This window comes from Camelus bactrianus, chromosome 11 (genome assembly GCF_048773025.1).
Source record: "Camelus bactrianus isolate YW-2024 breed Bactrian camel chromosome 11, ASM4877302v1, whole genome shotgun sequence".
Classification (NCBI taxonomy): domain Eukaryota; kingdom Metazoa; phylum Chordata; class Mammalia; order Artiodactyla; family Camelidae; genus Camelus; species Camelus bactrianus.
The window spans coordinates 20,854,556-20,875,551 of NC_133549.1; the positions used below are offsets into that span (position 1 = coordinate 20,854,556).

The 20,996-nt window shown below is 48.1% G+C and overlaps 2 protein-coding genes across 7 annotated transcripts in view; one reads left to right on the forward strand and one right to left on the reverse strand.

Moving 5' to 3' along the window:
* Nucleotides 1-20,996, reverse strand: part of DOCK1 (dedicator of cytokinesis 1) — a 484,307-nt gene that overhangs the window by 226,429 nt on the left and 236,882 nt on the right. The window lies entirely within an intron of this gene.
* INSYN2A (inhibitory synaptic factor 2A) overlaps nucleotides 3,429-20,996 on the forward strand; it is a 59,373-nt gene continuing 41,805 nt past the window's right edge. For 2 of the 5 annotated variants that reach the window (XM_074373405.1, XM_074373404.1), the window contains exons 1-2: nucleotides 3,433-3,631; nucleotides 4,679-4,898. The gene's annotated coding sequence lies outside the window, so the exon portion shown is untranslated. Of the gene's footprint in view, nucleotides 3,632-4,678; nucleotides 4,899-20,996 lie in introns of all 5 variants that reach the window. The other 3 variants (XM_074373401.1, XM_074373403.1, XM_074373402.1) reach the window with 3 other exon arrangements.

Below are 20,996 nucleotides of genomic sequence, written 5' to 3' on the forward strand. Positions count from 1 at the left end.
CTGCTGCATAAGGTTTATGAATGCCACACCTGTTACCACATCACCAGCAATAACTGCTTTTCCTGACTGTGTAGTATTCCACTGTATAAATAAACCCCCCAGTTTTTATCCATCCTACTGTAGACAGAAATTTGGGTTATTTCCAGTTTGGAACACAGATGTAAAAAAAACTGTAATGAACATTTTTGTACATCTTTGACTTGCATATTCTTGTCTTTTGTAATGTGGAAATTGAGACATCAAAATTTACTAAGCTGTAGGGCTGAAAATCCAACAATTCTCTACCTAACACATGTGCATTTCCAAGAGGGAGGCAAAAGAAGAGAGAGACAAATATTTTCCTATTATCTGTCATGTACTTTCCTGTATTTTTATTCTTAGGTGCTTCTGCTTTCAGAAAATCCCCCTTTAAAACTAGCCAATTTTCCCTTTGCAAGTCCATCTTTTCCAGCAAAAAATCTGAAGCAAAATGTAAGGCACCAATTTTTACCTAATTGATTCTTAAAGTGAATCCACTTTCTACCAACTTTAATTCTTTTTCTGAGGAAACTGAACCTAATGATTCATTCTAGACCCTAAAAATACACACACATCTCATCCATTAAAAAAATAACCATAATGCCATGGGAGTCTGTGAGCAGGAAGATAGCTGAATCCCCAGCGTCCCCAGCCAGCCCTCAGCACAGCGCTGGCCTTAAAGATTAGAGCATGATAACCCATGAACTGCACCCACATGGAATACCTCTCGACAGCCACGGTATGGGGAAACAAGGTTTCATGAATAACTACATCCGCAAAGTCGAAGACTTGCAATGAAGCAATATAAGAGACCAATGCTTTTGTACTTCAAAAAAGAAAGGGGATATCAATGATTTTAACAGACTCAGGGAAACAATTGTAAGTCTACTAGACAACTGAACGACTAAAAGTAGTCTTGATGATATGGAAACGGTCAGTTAAATTCTCCTCTTCGTATTAAGTGAGTTTCCTAACCTCTCAATTACAGCTTTCCTTTTGCTGCCTAGAATTATATACATCACATGGATCTCAAACACCTTTGTCCCTGCAGCTGTTCCCTTGTTGCCACCTGTGGCTCTCCTCTGTCCTGTCTGGTATGTGTTTGTGCATTTATCTTTACCAGTGTTCACTCAGGGTCCCTCAAAATTTAGTTTTCCATTACCACCAGCATCATTTCAGGATTTCCTGGCAGCTTTACTTATGGTGACATGTTTAAGAGATGGAAGACAGATTTCACTTTTATGGATTAGCAATAAAGCAAGATTTACAGGAAGTTCCCCCAGACTCCTGGGAGAGATTACTGAGCCCACTGTAGCCACAGCCCATCCCCAGGAGGGTATATTGGAGGCATCCACAGTGACAATCCTTCCCTCCTGGCATTAAATGTCCCCAAGCCCTACCCATCCCCAACATCAGTTCCCTCCTAGGCATAACAGAGGTTACACGTTTCCAGGCTGCTCAGGCATCACCTGGCAAATCTCTCCAGCCAGCCCCACCAGCATCACTACCAGCGAGAGAAGTAAACAGGTTAAAAATTAGACTTAAGGAATCTAGGTTAAAACGGGATAATAAAAAGAGTGCAGTGGGCAGAGTTTACATCCACAGGTTCAGGATTCCCTTCCTGGGTATATCTGGATGCCAAGGGTTGTAGAGTTGCGTCCCAAAGGATGAGCAAAAAGGAGATTCTAAGATGTTTTTCTTGTGTAATATTTGGATACATCACTCCAAGCATCTGTGTATAGACAAAGTATTTCATATAAAGCAATTTATAGAGAACAGATACTATATAAAGCATGGAGCTAAGCTCAGGTTAGCTCAGTGAACAAGGACCAAGCAATGGCTGGCACCCGGGCACAGGGCTGGTGAGAGGGGCAGGAACTCAGGGATGAGCGAGCAGGGGTGTGTGAGAAGGCAGGGGTGTGTGCACCGGCAGGTAGCTGTGTCTGAAGAGGTGGGTGAGAGAAAGGACATTAGCAATTGTCTTCCCAGCTCACCCTCCAAAGCCTGTCACTGCCCTCCTGTCTAACATTTCTCTGAACTTCCTTGGTAAATATTAAAACCAATGAATGTGGCTACTCTCAGGTATGTTCATGGAGAATAAACTTCAAGCCCCAAGCCTGAGAAAAATTAAGGAGCCAAGAGACCCGCAGCTAGCTGAATGCCTAGTCCCAGGTCCAGGCACCAGCTCCTGCCAGGAATCAGGGAGGCCCCTGGGGCAGCTGCTCGGAGCTCAGAAGACCTACTCATTGGTGGATTTGGCGGGGGAGAGGTGTAGCTCCTTGTGCATCCTAGATCTCTGCCTCCCCAAGTGAGCTCAACTCTGCCCTGGAACAAACGCAGCCCGCGCCCTGTGGCATCCGCAGGTGGGTGATGTGTGTGAGTGCAAGGGGAGGGTCCTGATGAGGAGCAGAGGCGGCCCTGTTCTCAGTGTTCCCAAATGTCAGCGGGCAACCGACCCCTCCGGCAGTCCTGCTTCAGTCCTCAGGCCAGTCACAGCTGGCCCGCCTGTCAGTCTCCACCCTCAGGGGCTGACCCCGGCTTGGACTCCAGGTAACTAGCCCCTGACCCTGGCCTCCGCAAGGCAGCACTCCGCAGGTGAGGGGGCAGGCGCCTCAGCCCCCTGCGCTCCTGGATTTCAAAGCCCCGCTGGGCCGGGTCGGCTAGCACAGCAGGCGGCCAGCGCCCCGGGGACCCCAACGACCCCTCCCGAGAGAAAACGCGGGGTCCCCGCCCTCCGGCGGCGGCTCCGAGGCGGCTCCAGGGTAGGCTCAACAAGTTCCCGGGCCGCGCAGCGCCGCCTGCAGCCCAGAAACCCGGAGGACGCGCCGCGGTGGAGCCCTGCGCACAGGCGGCAGCCGCCGCCGGCTCCTTCCACCGTCTCCTCCGGCTCCGGCTCGGGCGTCGGCGGGCGGGGGGGCTCCTCCACCCCCGCCCGCTCCACTCTCTCCGGTTCCCCCACCCCACGCACGCGGCCCGGCCCAGCCCCGCGTCGCCCCCGCCCCCGCCCCGCGGGGCCCGGGGCTCCGCCCGCCTCGGTGCCAGCCGGGCGCACTGGCGGCGGGCGCGCGGCTCCGGCGCCCTGTCCTCCGGCCGCCGGGCTCCGCGGAGTAGCTGGGACCCGGGGGCGGCGGCAAGGACTTCCCTCCCGCTCCCTCCCCCTCTCCGCCCCCGCCTCCCGGCCCCTGCTCGGAGATCTCGCCGAAGACAATTGCAGTAAATGAGGACATCGGAGGAGCACGAAGCCGGGTGGCTGTGGCTGGCTCCGCCGCGCCGCGAGCAAGCGAGCGCGCGGGCGTCCCCGGAGCCGGCCGAGCCGCTGCCTCCCCGCGCGCGGCGCTGAGCCGGGCCGGAGGGACGCGAGCTGCGGCGCGGGGGCCGGCCGGCCGGGCCGGGCGGGCCGGGCCGGCGGCGGCGGCGGTGGAGGGGGCGGGCGGCGGGCGCGCAGCTGGCCAAGTCTCCGGAGCCGAGGCTTCCTCCGCGCGAGCCCGGCGAGCCTTGCCGCGGATGCCCTGCCCAGAGTGCTCCGTGCCGCGCCAGGCTTGCCCGGGTCCGCGGCGAGACATGCCCGAGCCAGGCGCTGCACCGACCTCGACTTATCTGTAAGCTGCGAAAGGTAAGCGGAGCCCCGCGCGCCCTCCGCCTGCGCTCCGGCGCCCGCTGCACTTGGCCGTGGGCAGAGCACATCCCGGACGGGCGCCGACCCCGGCTCAGGCGCTCGCCCTCGCCCCCGAACGGGCTTCTCCAGGACTCGGCGGCTCCCGGGGCCAGGATGCGCCGGGGCAGCCGGGAGCGGACCGGGCGACAGGCGGGGGCGGGGGCGGGGGGCGAGGTTATGCAACTGCATCTGGCGAGGCCGGGTCGCCGAGGGGCGTCCGGCAACTTTGGCTACGGTCGGGGAGGAGCGGGGCTGCAGGTCTGCGATGTCGGTTCTAGATAAACGCCACAGCCTCGAGAGCGCCCGACAGCCCAAGCCAGGCAGAATTAGGGGGATCTGGGGGCGGCCGTGGCCCTGAACGTTTCGAGGCTTTTAAGTATTTTCCAAACTAAAGCGAACTGGCAAGTGCGTCTGATTAACTTCGGGGGGGATAAGTCCGAGTGGAGGGGCCCTGACGCCGGCTGCGAAGGAGAGGCGTGAGCAGGAGCGAAGGCGGATGCCCACGTGAAATGCCCGTCTCCTCCCGCGGCGCCAGGGCTTGCTCGGGTTGGCACCTTCCCGGGGCTGCGGGCCGGGGTCGGCGCCCGCGGGGATTCCGGGTGCTTGGCATCGCGAGTCAGACCGGGACAGGCGTGGGAAACCAACCAAGGCTGCAGACCGAGCGAGCGGGCTTGCTGGCTGGCGAGCGAGCGCAGGAGGGAGGAGGGCGCCCGCGGGCCGGCCCGGGGCCGGGGCAGCGCCTGGAGCCCAAAGTCAAGCGAGTCTGCGTCTTGCTGGCTCATGCTCAGGGTTTCGGCTGGCTTCTCCACCGCCAGGATAAAAAGCCTGTCCCTGTGCCCTCAGCATCCTACTACCCCAAAACATTCCACAGGGAGATGGAGCTAGCGATAAGGGGATGCCAGGAGTGGGGGAGGAGAGGTGCCTCTGGAGTAAATCGGGGAGAAAAGGATGCCTTTGGCTCATCTACAGAGCGGGGACCCAGCCCTGACCCCTCTCCTGCTGCAGGTCTGTGCGCGGAGGCTGGACGCCCGGTCGGGCCCCTGAACCAGAAGCGGCAGTGAAGCAGTTTAATTTGACCTTGTCTGCTTAAGCGCTTAAATCCTGCGGAAGCATCCCGAGGTGAACTGGGACGAGTGGGAAGGAACTTCGGGCCAGCCCAGTCTTGGCTGGGAACCCACGCGATCATTTCACAAGACTACAGCTCAGAGGAGGAGGGTCGAGGCCGGTGCGTTTGGAGATTTTCCCTTGGACGAGGACTTACTAGGGGGTTCCCTTTCCATTTGCCAGAGGGGAAATGTCAAGGTTACCGCGCTGGGAATTTGATTGCCAACTACCACCCAAATTACCTGCCCTGGGCCGTTCCTCATGAGTAGAACACACATGAAAATGCTTTAACCTCATTAAGCTTATACTCCAGATCCAGCGGAAAGTGTAACCATCTTTTCACTTTGCGGAGGCGGAAAAAGTGCCTGTTTTTACTATTCACGTTGTGTGCTATGTTTTACATTCATATCCTGTTGAATGTTACTTTCAAAGAAAAGTTCCTATTTATCTGTGCCATTTTTTTTTTTTTTTTGCTAGAATGATTAGCAATCATGCTATCTGCTCAAAGGAAAAATGGAAGTCCTGCCATCTGCATGCCTCACCAGATATTAATAATTCACTATCCATGTTTACTACTTACATTAGATGGCAATGCTACTCATGATGGTTTTATTACAGGCGCATTTGGAGAAAAAAATGTCTAGCACAGCTATCGTTAATTGCATGATTTTGCATAAATTATGTTAGCTACAGGGAGTTTGAGTTTTCTTCACTTCACTAAATTCATCATTTCCTTAAAGATAGGACGATTCAGTTTAATTTCTTTAGCTAAAGGAAAGGCCTCTACTTAAAGAAGGGTGCCCTTGAAAAGCAGAGGATGACTTTAAAATTGCTATAGTTTATGATCTTGATATTAGATGTTAGCTTTTACTTAAATCAGGCCCATCATCCTATTGAGATGCACAACCACTGGTGATGAAGTAGGTTAACAAGGCCAAAGCCGGAAAGCCTTGAAAAGCCCTGTGGAAAGTTGGAAACCCTATTTCTCTGCAGACTTTGGGGGCTTCTCTGCCACAAGTGCCTTCCCCACATGCAGGGGAGGGAATTTTTGTCTTTTATTTCTCCGTCTGTAGAGAAATACATTTTAAAGTAGTAAATTAATAAAAGACTCGTGCACGGAAGGCATCAGTCTACCAGGAAGATTCCTACACGATAGAATAAGCAGTCAGAAAATAAAAATGATTCTCAGGATGAACAGTCGAATCCAGCAGAGCAGTTGGACAGATGTGTTCACTTAGCTCGACATTTGTATTCTCTTGTCTGCTCTAACCCATGGCTGTCTCATTTAGAGAAACAACTACTGAACTCTCTTGTATGAGAAGCAGATTACTAATGTTGGGGACAGGCTGCTTCTCAGGAAATAATGATAAAGAAACCACAGCTACACTGCAAAGCGGCAGTCCTATGGACTGGCATCAGTTTAAGGAGGCAGTGACCAGGGCATCAGGAACGTTTTATCCTAAAGCTCTGGGTAAGCCCACCAGACACCTGAGCAGGTGCACAGCAAGGCTGCTGCTTAACCCGTCAGTGGCACCCAAGAAGCTGAGGTAACCACACAAATGATGCGTACTTAAGGCAGACCACAGGCATCTGGGGGAATATGAGGTCATTATGACTCCCCAGATAAACCTGGCATTGTTATTTTGAACCATTCCTTCATAAACAATTCCCTTATCCAAACTGACTCCCCTGAGCACCTCACTGCCCAGCTCACGAAATTAGCTGACATAATTTATGAAACAGGTTTCGTTGCTTCACATATTTGATTTTAATATTTCATAACATTATGGAGTGACTTCAATATTTTAAAACAAAATTTAGTGTGATTGATATTATATGACAACACTTTTATTACCAGGAAATTTGCATACAAACATTTGGATAAGTCTTGATCTAATATTTGAGCTAACCTACAACCTAAAGGTAGTAAAACATTATAACTTTTAATCAGTTTACTTTTAAAGTATATTTTTCTTATATATTAAGGACAGAATATAGAGATTTGATGCCAAGTGAATCCTGCTGGGATTCACATAAACAAGTTATTTAGATGTCGATTCGTATTAAGTAGGAAGCCGTACAAATTACAGGTTTGAACCTTTGGACCATGTGTGACAATACATCTGATTATCCAGATCCAGAGGCCTGGAGTGTCTCCAAGCACCCAAGAATCTTACCTCTCAGATTTTAAAAATGATATAACTTTGGGGACATTTTTGGGTTCCAAACTCAGTTCCTGATACAACCTCTTTCAGAGACCCTTCCACCATAAGCCACCATGATATTCAGTGGAAGTCTGAGTCGTGCGTACTTCAGACATCATTCACACCCCAGTGAATGAGTTGAGGGACTTTGCGGTATACAAAGATAGTATCAAGTGACAAAAAAAAAAAAAAAACAAAAAAAAAACCCCTCTAACCTGACAGCTCCGTGTCTTCCTGCTGAGTGCATGTTCCTAGCTTTGATTGGAAGTGAGAGAAAATTAACTTGAATACAAAAAAGCAGATATTAGGGACAAGAAGGACTTAGGTTTCTAAATTATAAGCCTTTGGGCTAACACCATACATACTTCCAAGGGATGTGGAAAGAAGTCTTCAGATTCAGTATTTGCAACTATTGCTTCTACAGGGTACTGAACTGATTATTCAGACTATTGCACGTCCACAGACATGCTCTCTTGACCAAATCATCTTGAGATTAGGAAGTCTGAGCACGGGAAAGAGCAGAGAGAAGCCCACGTCTGCACAGTGTACTGTCACCTGAGTTATGTTACTATGGCCACGGCTAGGGAGAATGAACTTTTTTAAAAATCATAACAGCATGACAAAATGTTGGTTGAAGTTTATATCACAGTTACTACGGAAAATTCCAATTCAGTCCTTAATCTAGCCTTGGGCGTAAAATGAAATATAGTAAACTACAGCATACGACAGACATGAGAAGGTGGCTTTGGGATGCCAGAGAGATTACAAGCAACCATGCAAATAAAAGTGCGTCTCTCGGCTCATCAAAATTCCAGAGAGAAAGGGCAGGTAGGGGAAGCTGATGGTCTGGGGGCCTCATTTCAGCTGCTCAGTCAAGAAACCACCGTGGAGGTACGGCATATCCACCGCCAACCTTAATGAAGCTGACCAGTCTTTGTTTGTGTTTCTAGGGTCATTCCACTGGTGATGGGGGCCCCTCCATGCTGGCTCTTCCCTGGAAAGTATCCCATGTTTGCCATTTGCCCATTTCTTTATCTTTTCCGCATGCACATAGGAGTTAGACTCTGAACACCCCATATTATCTGCATTTTGCTCTGCAGAAGTTGCTGACTTGTAGTAAGTCACTTTAGCGTCCCTGGAAATGTAATGGAACTATAAAACCTGGGCTCTGATAATGGCCAAGCACTGGAAAGCAGATTGGTATGCAGATGGCTTGGTCCAGAAAGGACGGCTGGTTTGTGGAAATGTCCACTGCAGTAGTAACAGTGGCTGTGGCAATGTGGGAGGTGTTGCAGGATGCATGAGAGGTCCTCAAGAAGTTCAAGGCCAGGAGGGCGAGAGGAGGTGGGAGGGAGGATCAGAAGAGGCCATACGGTGTGCTTTGGAGGTTCCCGGGCAGGAAGGGGAATTGCTCTGGCTGAGACAAGGGTTGAATGGTTCTCCTGGGTCCACACACACAAATCCTGCAGCTTAAGCACAGCTGCTGGGTGCTCAGAGCAAGAGCCTTGTAGGGGAAGAGAAAGAAGTGACAGTGGACAAAGGTTTTGGTGTGTAGATCAGTGAGTAAAGAGGGAGCGTGAAGCCAGTTTGAGGAAGAACCAGAAGGACAGAGAGGTCCTGTGCTCATTGGTAATGGGTACCCACTGCACATTTTGAATAACATACATTTCCGGAAGACGAAGTCTTGATGGCTAGAGATAAACCAGAGAAGAGGAACTGGAGATCAGCTGAGAGAGTCTGACAGGTGAGGATTAACTGGAGCCAAGGGTGACTGGTGACAGTGGAAACTGCCGGAGAGTTCACTGGGTCACTCCCAGTCGTGAGCGAAACACCCTGGATGGCAACAGATCTTTGTGACGTGACTAGGTGAAGAAGATATAAAAGCTGCTACTACCCCAGGCAAACAGTGTGCTTGGGGGCATTGATGGAAACAGAAACTTTCCATCGATAAAGGTAGACACGAATTACTATCTAGATATGATTACTATTAGAAATTTGAATTTGAGTTTCCAACTGGAAATATTATTTTCAAAAATTGGGTTTTCATCATCTCCTACTTCTTAGAAGTTCCGTGAGAAATACTTCCAAAGGATTCACAACACAAATTCGTAAAGGACCAAGAATAGTACTGTCTAATAACAGGCACTTAATAAATCTCTAAGGAGGCTATTAACAATAAACCTAGTCAGTGATTTTGCTAGAAATTCAGGGACTCCAGATTGGACAATAATTCATTTTCTTCCATTTCAAGTTGTACTTTTTTTGAAGTAGGAATTAAAAGGAAGTCTCGTGAGAAGCTGGTAACAAGGATGACAGTTTCTAGAGATGGACAGTCCTTAGGTCTGGGCTACTCAGTGATAAGGAAAGAAAACAGTATCAAAGGTCGGGGGTTTTCTCCCACCAAACTCAACCCAAGAGTTTCCTTTGGTGAAAATTCACATGGGGAGAAGTTGAGTTTTTAAAGAAAGAATGTGTTCGAGTTTAATGACCTAGTATCAGAGTGAAAGAAACAAAGGAGAAGTGAGGAACTTTTATCTTGCCTCAGTCAGGTAGACTAAATGCTCTTGTACCCCAAACGCTGACATTTTTTTTGGTTGAAAGGAATTTTCACTAGAGATTTACCGAAATACCGGAGAGTTCACTGGGTCCACTCAAGACAACCAGAAGACATCTGTCTCTTGGACTTGATCCCTCTCTCTCAGTCTGACACCATGACATCAAGTCCATCAGTGTATCGCTTCTTTTAAATCAATGCCAGAGTGGTACATAAAGACGTGGGGGGTTTGTTTTTTCTTTTCTATTGGAATCGCACGGCACAAATGACTTAAGACTAGCATAGCTTAGGGAGGTGAGGCCGGGAACCACTCCCAAGAAAAGTTCATCCCACTCGCAAGTGTGGAGAGTTTGAAATTTTTTTAAATGATGAAAAAGACTTAGTTTCTCAACTTTTAAACCATAGTTTTCATTTGACTTCTGGGGCCATTGAAGAGCCTCGGGGTAACTGCTTTCCTCAGTTACTTACTGTGTGTGTTTTTGTCTGTTTTAATGGTAGTTGTTAGTTTGACGGCTTCACAGTAGTAGTTCCCACCCTTGTTGAATTTGTCTTGTTTTTGCTGTTTCTATCTGTCTCCGTACATAATAGTAACTCTCCTCTGCTCTATTTATTGTGTCTATCAGATTTGCTAGTGTAGCGAAAATTCCCAGGGCTAGGCTAAACGATGGGATTCATCATGTGGTTGGAACACTGGATCTATGAAAATACCACCCGGTCTTGCTGGGCAGCAGAAGCTCAGGGGAGACACCCCCTCTCCATGTGATGTGGTCAACTGCTGAGTGAGCAGTAGAGAATGGACTAGAATCCAGGGTCCCAGTGCTCAGTTCATTCCCAGTGACCATTTAGATTCTACATCAAAGCATCAGTGCTACTCTGGATCTAAAGAGTCTGTGAAAATGACCACCGGCATGCCCAGCTTTAAAGTACAACCTAGGACAACTGTATACTTTTTAATCAGCCATCCAAGGTGGAAATTTTCCAGGTGGTTCCTAACATGTCTCTCTCAAGTAACGTAACCAGTGTCATCCACACGCATAATGTATTCTTAAATGCATTGTCCTTGTCACCATCACTTCATCACCAGTGCAGCATCACCAAGACCATATACTGAGGGCTTCATAGGCACTGGCCTCCTGAGGCCTCACCACAGACCAGAGCGGTAAGAGCCGTGCCCAGGCGACCCTGTCCACATCTGCATTCCTGGTTCTGACAATTACTCTCTGGGTGACGTGGACACGGACTCACTGTGCAGTGGCTCAGTTTCTCTACCTTTTAAAAATGGTAGCTTCCCCTTCAGAGAGTATTTGGAGAATGCACCATTGGAACATACATAAAGTGCCAAGTGGTACCCGACCCACTGCCAAGCAAGGTCGAACCATTAGCTCTTACGATTACCTTTACCCACCCAGGTTATATAACTTGCTCGGGATTCTGGGCTAATTTGGGGAAGGAAGGGCCAGAACTCAAAGCCAGGCAGGCAGGCAGTCTCTGAACCCCAGTTCTTAAGCACTGCGTGAAGATGCTACATAGCCAGGGCCTACCGTGACAAGAAAAGACGAGAATGAGGGACTGCTTAAGGGATGACCTTGAGTAACCCCTCGACCATTTATAAAGTCCTGCATGTAAATCATTTACTGAAAAGACTGGCACTAATAACTGGTCTCAAAGCCCAGGTCCATGGGGAGAGGAGCTGCCCCCACCCGCAGAATTCCCAGGAAGGGGCAGAATTGTAGACGTGCTGCATCCCCAACCAGAAGCATCAAAAGATAAAAGGTGTGCACATGCCATATGCCTGCTGTACACCTGCCAACTGACAGTTTACTTGGAATTTGACATTTGATAATTAATCCATATTGCAGAAGGCCTGTACTTTAAATGGTGACAATGCCAGGTAACTAACTGTCCCATTCTGTGGGAGAGGGCTCCACCTCCACTGCTGATCTGGGAGCAGGGCCATGGGTTCCGTTTGGGCATCAGCAACACTTGGTTGAGTCCCAGGTTCATTATAGAAAAAACAGAAGGGGACACCCTCCTTGCTCCCCTGGGACATTGTTCATTCAACCCTTCGTGCAGTAAATATTTATGGGTACCTCTTCTGAGCCACATGTTGCTCTCAGCTTTACGGATACAGCAGGAAATGCAAGAGAATAAGGGAAACAAAACGAAACATCTTGGATGCGTTATCAAACTGATCTTGGCTGCCCTGTCTCCAAACCCAGAAACTCTGGCTGACCTGGACTGTGGGGTGGGGACCAACGGGTTTCTGCTAGAGAGTCAGGCCCGAGGACGGAGCCCTTGAGGAAGATGCATGTTTTCCTGCTTCAGCCTCCCACAGGGTTCTTTTCCCCTGTGTGGTCGGAAATGCTTTCTTTAAACAAACAAAAAACTTGTAAAAGATTCCACTTCTTCAACATCCATGCTCTCCTCCAAAGTTTCAGGAAGGCCAAAGTATAGAGAGGTCATTTAAGCAAAGACTTTTGTTTTCCTTTTGAAAAAAAAAGTGTTTTTAGGATTCTGATGTGCACAGAGAACTGTTTCATGATCAGCAAGTCTGCTTACTCACTACGATGCTCACTTCTTTTCATGAACCCACACAGCCTTATCCCACTGTTCTCTCCCCGTTTCCTACAATCCCTGTGAAACAAGAGGGTTTCAGTCAAAAGGAGATGCTGGTGATTAAGGGACAGAGGCAGGAACACAGAAATGTCAGCTTACAGTGGGATTATTCATTCAGTTTAACACTTGTGCTTTTTGTTGTTGGGAAAATGACACTGTAGGATGTCCAGCCTCAGTGACCTGTCCTCGTCTTGATTTTTGTTTTGCCCTGGGATGAACTGTCCAGGTCCTCCAGGAGAAGGAGGGCTGCTGGAACTGCCAATACGGGGCAGCGGAGAAGCTGACAGTCGTGGCTCTGGTCCGTCAGAACTGTCCGTGCCTCTGCCCTAGTCCACAGCACCCAGATGTGACGTGGCTGACCGGCGCTGGCTTTGCCGAGCGCCACCCCTTCCTCTCCTGTGTCTGCCTGTCTGTCGTCTGTCTGTGTGGGTCGAGCCCTCACTGCCTCCCTTCCAATCTCTCTCTTCTCATTTCCCTATTTCCCTTTTCCTTCCTCTCCACGTTCATCACAAATAGTGTGCAGAATTATATTTCCAAGTATTGATTATATTGAGTACAATTTTATACCCTATGTTCTCAATTCAAAGTAAAGAAAAATGAAATGTTCGTTATTTCATTCAACACCTTTGGGCCAAAACACACAAGCTCTGAAGCAACCTGATGCAAAGGTGCACCCCCGACCTTCTGTTGACTTTTTCCCCCCAAAGATCTGTGGTTCCTCCTCGACAGCAAAATCCAGAGTCCAGTTAGAAGCCTGAGATTACAACAATCCACCGTCTCTAGGAGCTTGGGTTTATGTCATCCCAAGCGACTGAGATTTCTGAATGAAACTGTTCATTTATTTTGCCTCTATCACATCCCACTTCCGAGAAGATGTCTGGGTGATATAAGAAAACAAATACGCAGTAACGGTCTCGATGTACTTTATAGTTAAATATAAAGTAACAACACGTCGGAGCCATCCACTCATTTTTGTGAGTGTGCGAGTCGTCTGTTTCACCCCCATCGGCACAGAAAAAAATTTCAAGCAATACCATATAATGCGCCAAATCTGAGAGAGTTACTCCAAGGTTCAGGAGATAAAAATCTCTGGACACGGTTTCACTTAAACTAATCAAACTCCGTCCCTTTCCCTTCCACTCATCTGGTTCCTACCCAGGTTTCAGAATACACCGTGTGCCACCAGATCTGAGGGTCCAGGCTATGCAGAGAGAATTCATGGAAGCCAGTGATACTGAGTACCCACCCCAAGTCTGCTTAAAATGCCATGGGTACATCCTCCCGCTGGGAGGATGCTGGGATGCATATCACTCTATTCTTAAACTAATTAGCAAGGATCAGAGGCTGACAGAGTTGAAGAGAGAGGAGATGCTTAGAGGAACCTGGTCTACCCAGCACTTAGATAAGCGTAAGAAGAGAGGACTGACACTTCAAAGAAAAGTGACTCATGCTTTAGGCCCACTTCTCCACGTCTCCCAGGTGAAGCCCGCCCTGACTCCCCGGGAGACACTCTCTGCACTTTCTTCCTGCCTCCATGATGGTTCAGAGCACAGTGGGCTCGTGCTGTCCACAGATGAATGTCTTTCTCATGCCAAGCGCTCCACATTGCCAAGGACTGTGCCTCGGTTTCCTGGGTGCCCAGCACATGGTATGGTGCCTGCGTCACCCTCGACCTGCAGGTGCTGGTCACTGAGTCAGTGAAGGCAGCCATGAGGACTGGAGGAGCGAGGGAAGGCAAGACTTGACCTGGACCATTAAAAAGGAGGGTGGGGCACAGCCCTAGACCAGGAACCACTGGTAGTAAAGACACAAAGTAGGGAGTCACTGTGGTATATGGTAGAGACAGTCCAGGAACTGGCTCTACTTGAGGAGAGTTTGTGAGTAGCCATGAGAAATCTAGAGAGATCATAGGATGGGAAATATTATAGAAGAAATATTATAGATCCTAAAAAAAATTGCTTTTTGGAAGCACTACCAAACTGGGACTCACATAGGTATCCACAGAGGAGAGAGATGTGCACTTGAAGTCTGGACTTTGAGGACCTGTAGGACAGAGGGATGGAGAGTTGAAGGCAGGGTTTGTAAAAACACCAAGGTCAGAGTGGGAACAGAGTGAATAAAAAGGGAGAAATCAATAGGTGAAGCAACAGGAAGGAAAAACAAAATCAAGGGACCTGGTGATGAGTGGCTTTGGGGGGTTAAATAGGGAGTGAATTAGGCAAAGCAGCGTCAGCACCTGGTAAGGCACCGGAAGAGTAAGAGGACTGAGAGACTCGCACTGTCCTACGGGCTGTGGATCTCTAGACCCCAGTGCAAGGCAAGTTCAGCCCTGCATTTAACCCTGGGGGCTTTCACTCCTGGCTCGGCCGGGGCGAGCACAGGAGCTGTGTTACTGGGTTGAGTACAGACCGCCACGGCCTCAGGCCATTGCCCTGTGCCGGACCCCCTCCCAGGAGCGCACACTGAGTCCTCCGGCTGCCAGAGACGCCCCTGAGCTCTTCTTACCCAAGGAGGCAAACTTCCAGCGGCATCAGGACAGACGGTGGGGGCGGGGCGGGGCTTCGTCTCGTTTACAAAGTAGCTGCTTACTGTTACGCATGGAGAAGACAGAAGTTCACAGTAGCTGTGGGTCAAGGAAAGAATGAAAGAACCAACTGAGCTGGTGGAGTAGAAAATACCACCAAGATCAAAGAGAAGTAGTATTTATATTAAGAAATAAAATGTGGCAGCTATTTGGACGTTACAGGATGTGACACACAGACGCTTTCGTTTGTTTTCTCTTTATCACCTCCCACCCAGAACCATGGTATTTTGGGTTCTGAACACTGAAAGTTCACCCTAAATGCACCTGCACTGAGTAACCATCAGTGACTGCTAGGAACATTCCTCTGGTTTCCACGCCCCCAGTGACTGACTGTATGTTCTCTCTGCCGAACCTAAGTTCTGTCTCCACTGACAGCACCTTTCTTCAAGGTGATGAGCTGTTTCTGAGGTCCCCCTCATTGTTCATCAACCGCAACGGAAGGAAAGAAAGGGGGTCTTAATTCATGTCTTTTGGGTCCACTCAGATTAAACAACCCCGGCATCATTTTTAGCCCAAGAATCACAGGAAGAGCTAGAGAGCTCAGACCAAGCACTCTCCACACTGGACCATGGCTGACAAAATGCGTCAGAGCTGAGGAGGCCACACATGTTGACGCATGACTTTTTGTTCAGATGGGCGGTAGTCTCTCTACACTTTGCTGTCCACTTACACCTAGAAGCTGATTACAAGAAATGCTCATTTCTCCCTGTCTGTCCTGGCTTGCTACCTCTGCCGTAAACCCAAGACCTTGCAAAGTCTACAGTTCAGCCAGACCAAGGAAACACAGGAGACACATTACCAAGAGAAACACACGGGGTATCCGTTTGATGGTAATAGATGGACACTCACATGGCCTTGCCTGAGAGACGGATTGCATCTTCAACTCTAATAGATTTCAGTTGTAGTGAATGGTTACCTCCAAAGAGAAGCCCGACCCGGGTGTTCCAACATGGAAGCCTGAGATTCAGCTCGGAGAAGCGCAGGGGAAACCTACTCTTTCGAAATAGTTATTTTTGGGGAAAATTACTGTTCTGATTTTAGCTTCAGATGTATCATCAGTCAAAACATGCCATTTCATAAAAAACATACGGATTCATCCATCAGGCAAAGGACTCCCAAAGCCCACTCCAATATACACGTATTCTCTCTGGAGATGTCCATGAAGTCTGAGAAAGGGAGGCCACCCCACATTCTAACTCCAGCCTCTCGGGGTTTGGCCCCAGACTACCAGCCGATCGCTGCTTAAGTACCTGGAGCCATCAGGGAACAGAGCAGGTGAGATACTTGCTACTGTAATCTGAACGCCCTCGTGAGCTATGCTCCAAACTAAAGCCCTAACATTTCCTGTAATTGTCATACCAGTGGAGGAGAGAAGAGAAACGGGGAAATTAGTTCCTTTTACTAGTCTTACAGATGATTTTGGTGAGTTCCTGGAATCAGTTTTACTGAGTTACTTTTGGACACTTCGTAAGCAAAGCTAACTGTGGCCAATAAACTTTCTAACACTGACATCACATCTCATTTGGAGGAGACCTTTTTTCCAGTTGATTTCTGCCACTGTTATAAAATCTTGCTAATTCATTTCGAATTTTGATTCCATTTGGACAGAGGATGAACAAAGGTTAATGCCAGTATAAGCTGAACTATAATATAAGTCGAAGAACTAAGTCAGTCGTGAAACACAGAGGAAGAGGGAAGTCTGGTCTGATGAAGGGGGCACCCTCTGGGTCTTATAAAACCTCAGCATGTTTCAGACCCAGGTATTCATGTATAAAATGGATGGTTCGCTTCCTCTGTTCTCACAGAGAGGCTGTTCACATTACACGGCAGAAGTAATTAAAGGTTTTCTGCAGGTTAACGTGTGTTTTCTGAACTCAAGAGGTACGAGTGAGCTAGAGCCCTACTTAGGATGGGATTTCTTCTGCTTTGAGATCTGCATCAAAACTCCGGGAGTGCCCTTGGCCCTGCTTCCCCCCGGATGGTCCTCCATCCCTAAGGACGGAGCCTCACTGCAACGGTCCACCTGGGGGCTTCCTCCCGTGGGCCATGGCCCTGGGTGCCGAGACGGGAGCACCCCCCAGCCAGTACACAGTCTCAGAGAGGTGCCAGCATTCTTTGGCTTACCTAACTTCAGCCCTCTAAATCAGTGACCTCTGAAGAGGAGAACAAATGTCTGGAAAAATATCATTTCAGTGTATTAAAGGAAATTAAACAGGATAATGAATCTAACTAAGACACCGTCCAAAATCTATAGCAGTTAGTGTCGCCCTCAGGAAAGGAGGAGTTTACATTTTGGAGGAATCCATCATTGCCTACAGAACAGGTCTTAACGTTAACTATTTCAGAACAGAAATGACTTCATCTCGTGGGTGAGGCTCTGTCTCGTGTCCCTTTCCCTCCGGGAAGCAGTGTGTTAAAGAACGGTACATTCCTTTCCACCACTGCCCCCCTCTCAGTAGCCTAATGTTCAGGCATTTCCTCTGCACGTAGAATAAAATGCTGACCCAATTAATCCTGAATTCCAGCCAGCATCTTTGACGCCAAGGTGTCTCAACAGCGGGAAAGCCACGAGAAAAACCAATAACATCATGCAGTCCCTTTCCAAACTCATCGGATTGCTTGCCTAGCTTTTTGGCTGTCCACTGACTGATGGGACACTGGGACGTGTCTTGGCAAGGCCATCCCCCTCCCAGCCCCCACTGTCAGTCGACTGCATTATGCCACATATATCACAGCACAGGGCCAAGTTGGAAACCTCGCAGTCCCTGCAGACACTGAGAATGAGCCTAACCCAGGGGTGATTCTCTCCTGTCAGTTGCTGAAATCCCACAAGGTTTCCTCCAGACTATGAATGCAGATTATAGGTCAAAACCATTTGATTCCTAGTTAAAACAGATGGCAAATTCCCCCCAACAGTGAGTTTTCTCACATAGTGACATACCTTATGCTAAACACTCCCTGGCTCTCCCAGCCGATCCACACACATCTGTATATACGTGTGTGTGTGCAGATGCACATTCCTTGGCGGACACGCGCACACACACGAACACTGGCTGTACTTTGAAATTCATTTTCTTTCTTTATCCAAGGCTTCCTCAAAACAATAAAAGATGACCTTTGGGAGACTGCTTGTACCCAAATCTAATCATTTCTGAGTTTCTCTTATTCTGATCCAAGCGTTCATACTTCGCAGAGGCCTGATCCCATTACTTTGCCTAAGGTGTGGACTGATTTACCCTGTGTTTTTTTTGTAACTGGCAAACATTACATATAACATTACACCTCCCCCCTACAAAAACTGGAAAACCAAAGGGAAAATAAACCTTCCAGAATGCACTGTCTCGATGCCACAATGACAACCATTTCTGCTCATTTTCTTCCAGGACAATTTGGTAGAATGCTTTCTTTCCCTTACCATTATTTCCTAAGCATTTCTCTACGATACTAAATAATCTTTATAATTATCATCTTAATGGCCACACTGAGTGAATGTACACCATAATTTACTTAACCGTTTACCTGTTGTTAGGCATTTAGTTGCTTCCATTTTTCACTCCTTCAAGCTGGAATGAACACTTTTATATAAGCAATTAATTTAAAGCGGCATGCAGAGATGACACTCCATCACTAATCTAAAAATACAGGGTTTATATATTTACAACTCACATTTGATTATGAAATTTAATTTGAGGGTAATTAAGACATTTATATTCCAAACAGCTCCTCGACGTCTCACTCTCCCCGAGCCAGCCAGGCACAACCATGACTTGCCATTTTCACCTTAAGACAGCACAGTCCAATGAATTCTGAAACACAATTTTCTTATGAAAAATAAACTTTATGAAGTCTGATTTTTAAAGCCAGGAGATTAACTCCACGAGCCAGAGTCCGTGGTTCTCTAGGGTGACCCACTCAAGGCAAGCCGTCACTGAAAACGCCACTTTGGTTTCATGCTCAGTCCAAAACTCAAGGCAAGCCTGGCTGAGTCTGTGCTCCGGGACCAGGTGAGTTCCCAGACCTCCCTAGAGGTCCTCTGAATAACCTGTGCCCAGATCCTTTGTGGCAACAGGCTAAGGAAATTGCTCAGATGAGTTCCAGCTGTTTGATGCTTGATGCGGTTTATCACAGGTCACTTCAGGTTACAGATTTCCCCGGGCAGGCCTAGTGGTCTAATGCATGAGTCTTAAACGGATGCAGGGTGCAGCCCCCTGGCTTGCATGACTCTGAGCAAGTTTTGGAAGAAAACTTGTGCCTGTTTCTCAATCTGCAGCGTAAGGATAACAATAGTGCCTCCCCATGAGGCTATCTGGAGGGTCAAGGAGAAAATATAGGTGAAGTGCATAGGACAGTGCCGCCATCTGGTTAGGGACAGTGGCACATAACGTATGAACCGCCTGTTCATGTCACGCTGTAACGTGTACATTCAACTGCTGAATGAATGCATGAAGGAACAATGAATGAATGAATGTGCCAGATAGTTCCACTCGTGGGCTTCCATCTAAAGAATGTCTAATCTCCTTTCATAACAAAATCATTTTCTTAATGGTAATCACTAGAAGCTTGATACCCACCAGTGAACAGTAAATGAACACCTTGGAAAGACATGTCCAGCTTAATATGAAAGCACTTCTTAATGTCCTGGAAAATTCCGTTCTGAGCTTTAGAAAATGTTATCCAGCCATCGGTAGAACTCATAACCTCATCTGAAGGCAAAATAAGTCATCTACAAAACTCCTTGGTATCTTTACTATCAGTGGAGTTAGGACAACTCAGTGACTAGTACTCATAGGGAAAAAAAAAAAATTCAGCCACAACAAACTAAACTGATAAAAAAAAATCTTATTTATTATTATCACTTGTACTAATAAGGAAGTGGTTTTTATATACTTTGCAGCTCCCTGTAAAACAGAGACAAGCTTAGGAATTTTTATTATTATTATTTTGCCACTGGCAATTAATTCTTCTGATTTGTTGTATTAGTTTGATGGTCGGGTCCAAGCCTCAGAATATCTTTCCAAATGAGCAGACTGATGTAAAAAAATTATTTCAGTGCAGTTCACGGCAAATTGTGATGATGAATAGCATGGTCGGACAAACTTACTCAGACACACATTTTTCAGGAGTGGCAGGGAAAAGGCTGAAAAATTACTAGTAAATTGCTTTTTGTAAAAATGCTCTCTTTCAAATTTTCCCTAGTATGAAGGTCTTCTGCAGAACCGTGGCACAATACATTCTGACATAACCTGGACAACAAAGGCACTAAAGAACGAGTATGGGAGTGAGGTTACGATTCCATTTCTGTATTATCCCCACCACTCCCCATACTCTTCTCCACATGAGGTCCTGTGTGTGCATCCTTTGAACCTGATGGGATAAGTGTCTCTTAACCATGTGTATTACCCACCCTTAGCAGGCATGCTCCGTCCTGCCCATCACCCATAGTCTAGTCCCGCCTGTTCCTCTCCCTTTTCCTTCTCTCCAAACCGGCCTAGTTTTTTGAGTCTCAAATTACAAAGCTCTCCAGATATCCTCAGTACCTAGTAGAGCACCAGAGGCCAGAGAAGGCCTGTTCTCTGCCCTCTCCCAACTGTCCTCCGATGTGATTGTTGTAGATGAATTCTTTTGTCAAAAGACACGTGTTTCAATGGGGCAAGGACGTGCCTCAATGTCGGCTCAGCACAGAGCTGGATCTTGTCCAGACTGGAGCTTCAGACTGGCACTTTGCAGACCCCTGTCCCCCGGGAGGTGGGACACTGCCATCTGCTCTTGGTCTTTCCTGTGGTTCCACTCAGGCCTTCCCTGCCAGACACATCCTAGCCACCCAAGGGTGAACGGTCTAATGTGTGGTTCTTAACTGGGGACAATTACGGCCCCCAGGGCCATTAGTCTAGGGATATTTCCGTCACTTAGGGGTGGGAGTGCTACTAGTATCTAGTGGTGAGACGGCAGGACACTAGTACACGCTCTACACGGCCTAGGAGAGCCCCCACAACCAAGTTACCCAGCCTCTAACGCCGGGAGTGCGGAGGCTGGGAAAGCCCCGTCTGATCTAAACCTGGCTCTGCAGGGCTGTTTCTGATGCCCTCTGACATGACCACCAGTTCACTGTTTAAGGCATAACTGATGAAGTACTTGCATTTTCTCTAAGCCTGTCATTCAGTACCACTAGTCAAGTCCCGGAACGCGCCAGCACCATGCTGGCCCGAGATGTCAACTCATGCCCCGGGCTGCAGGGGGTGGTTCTGTAACTCACTCGCAGAC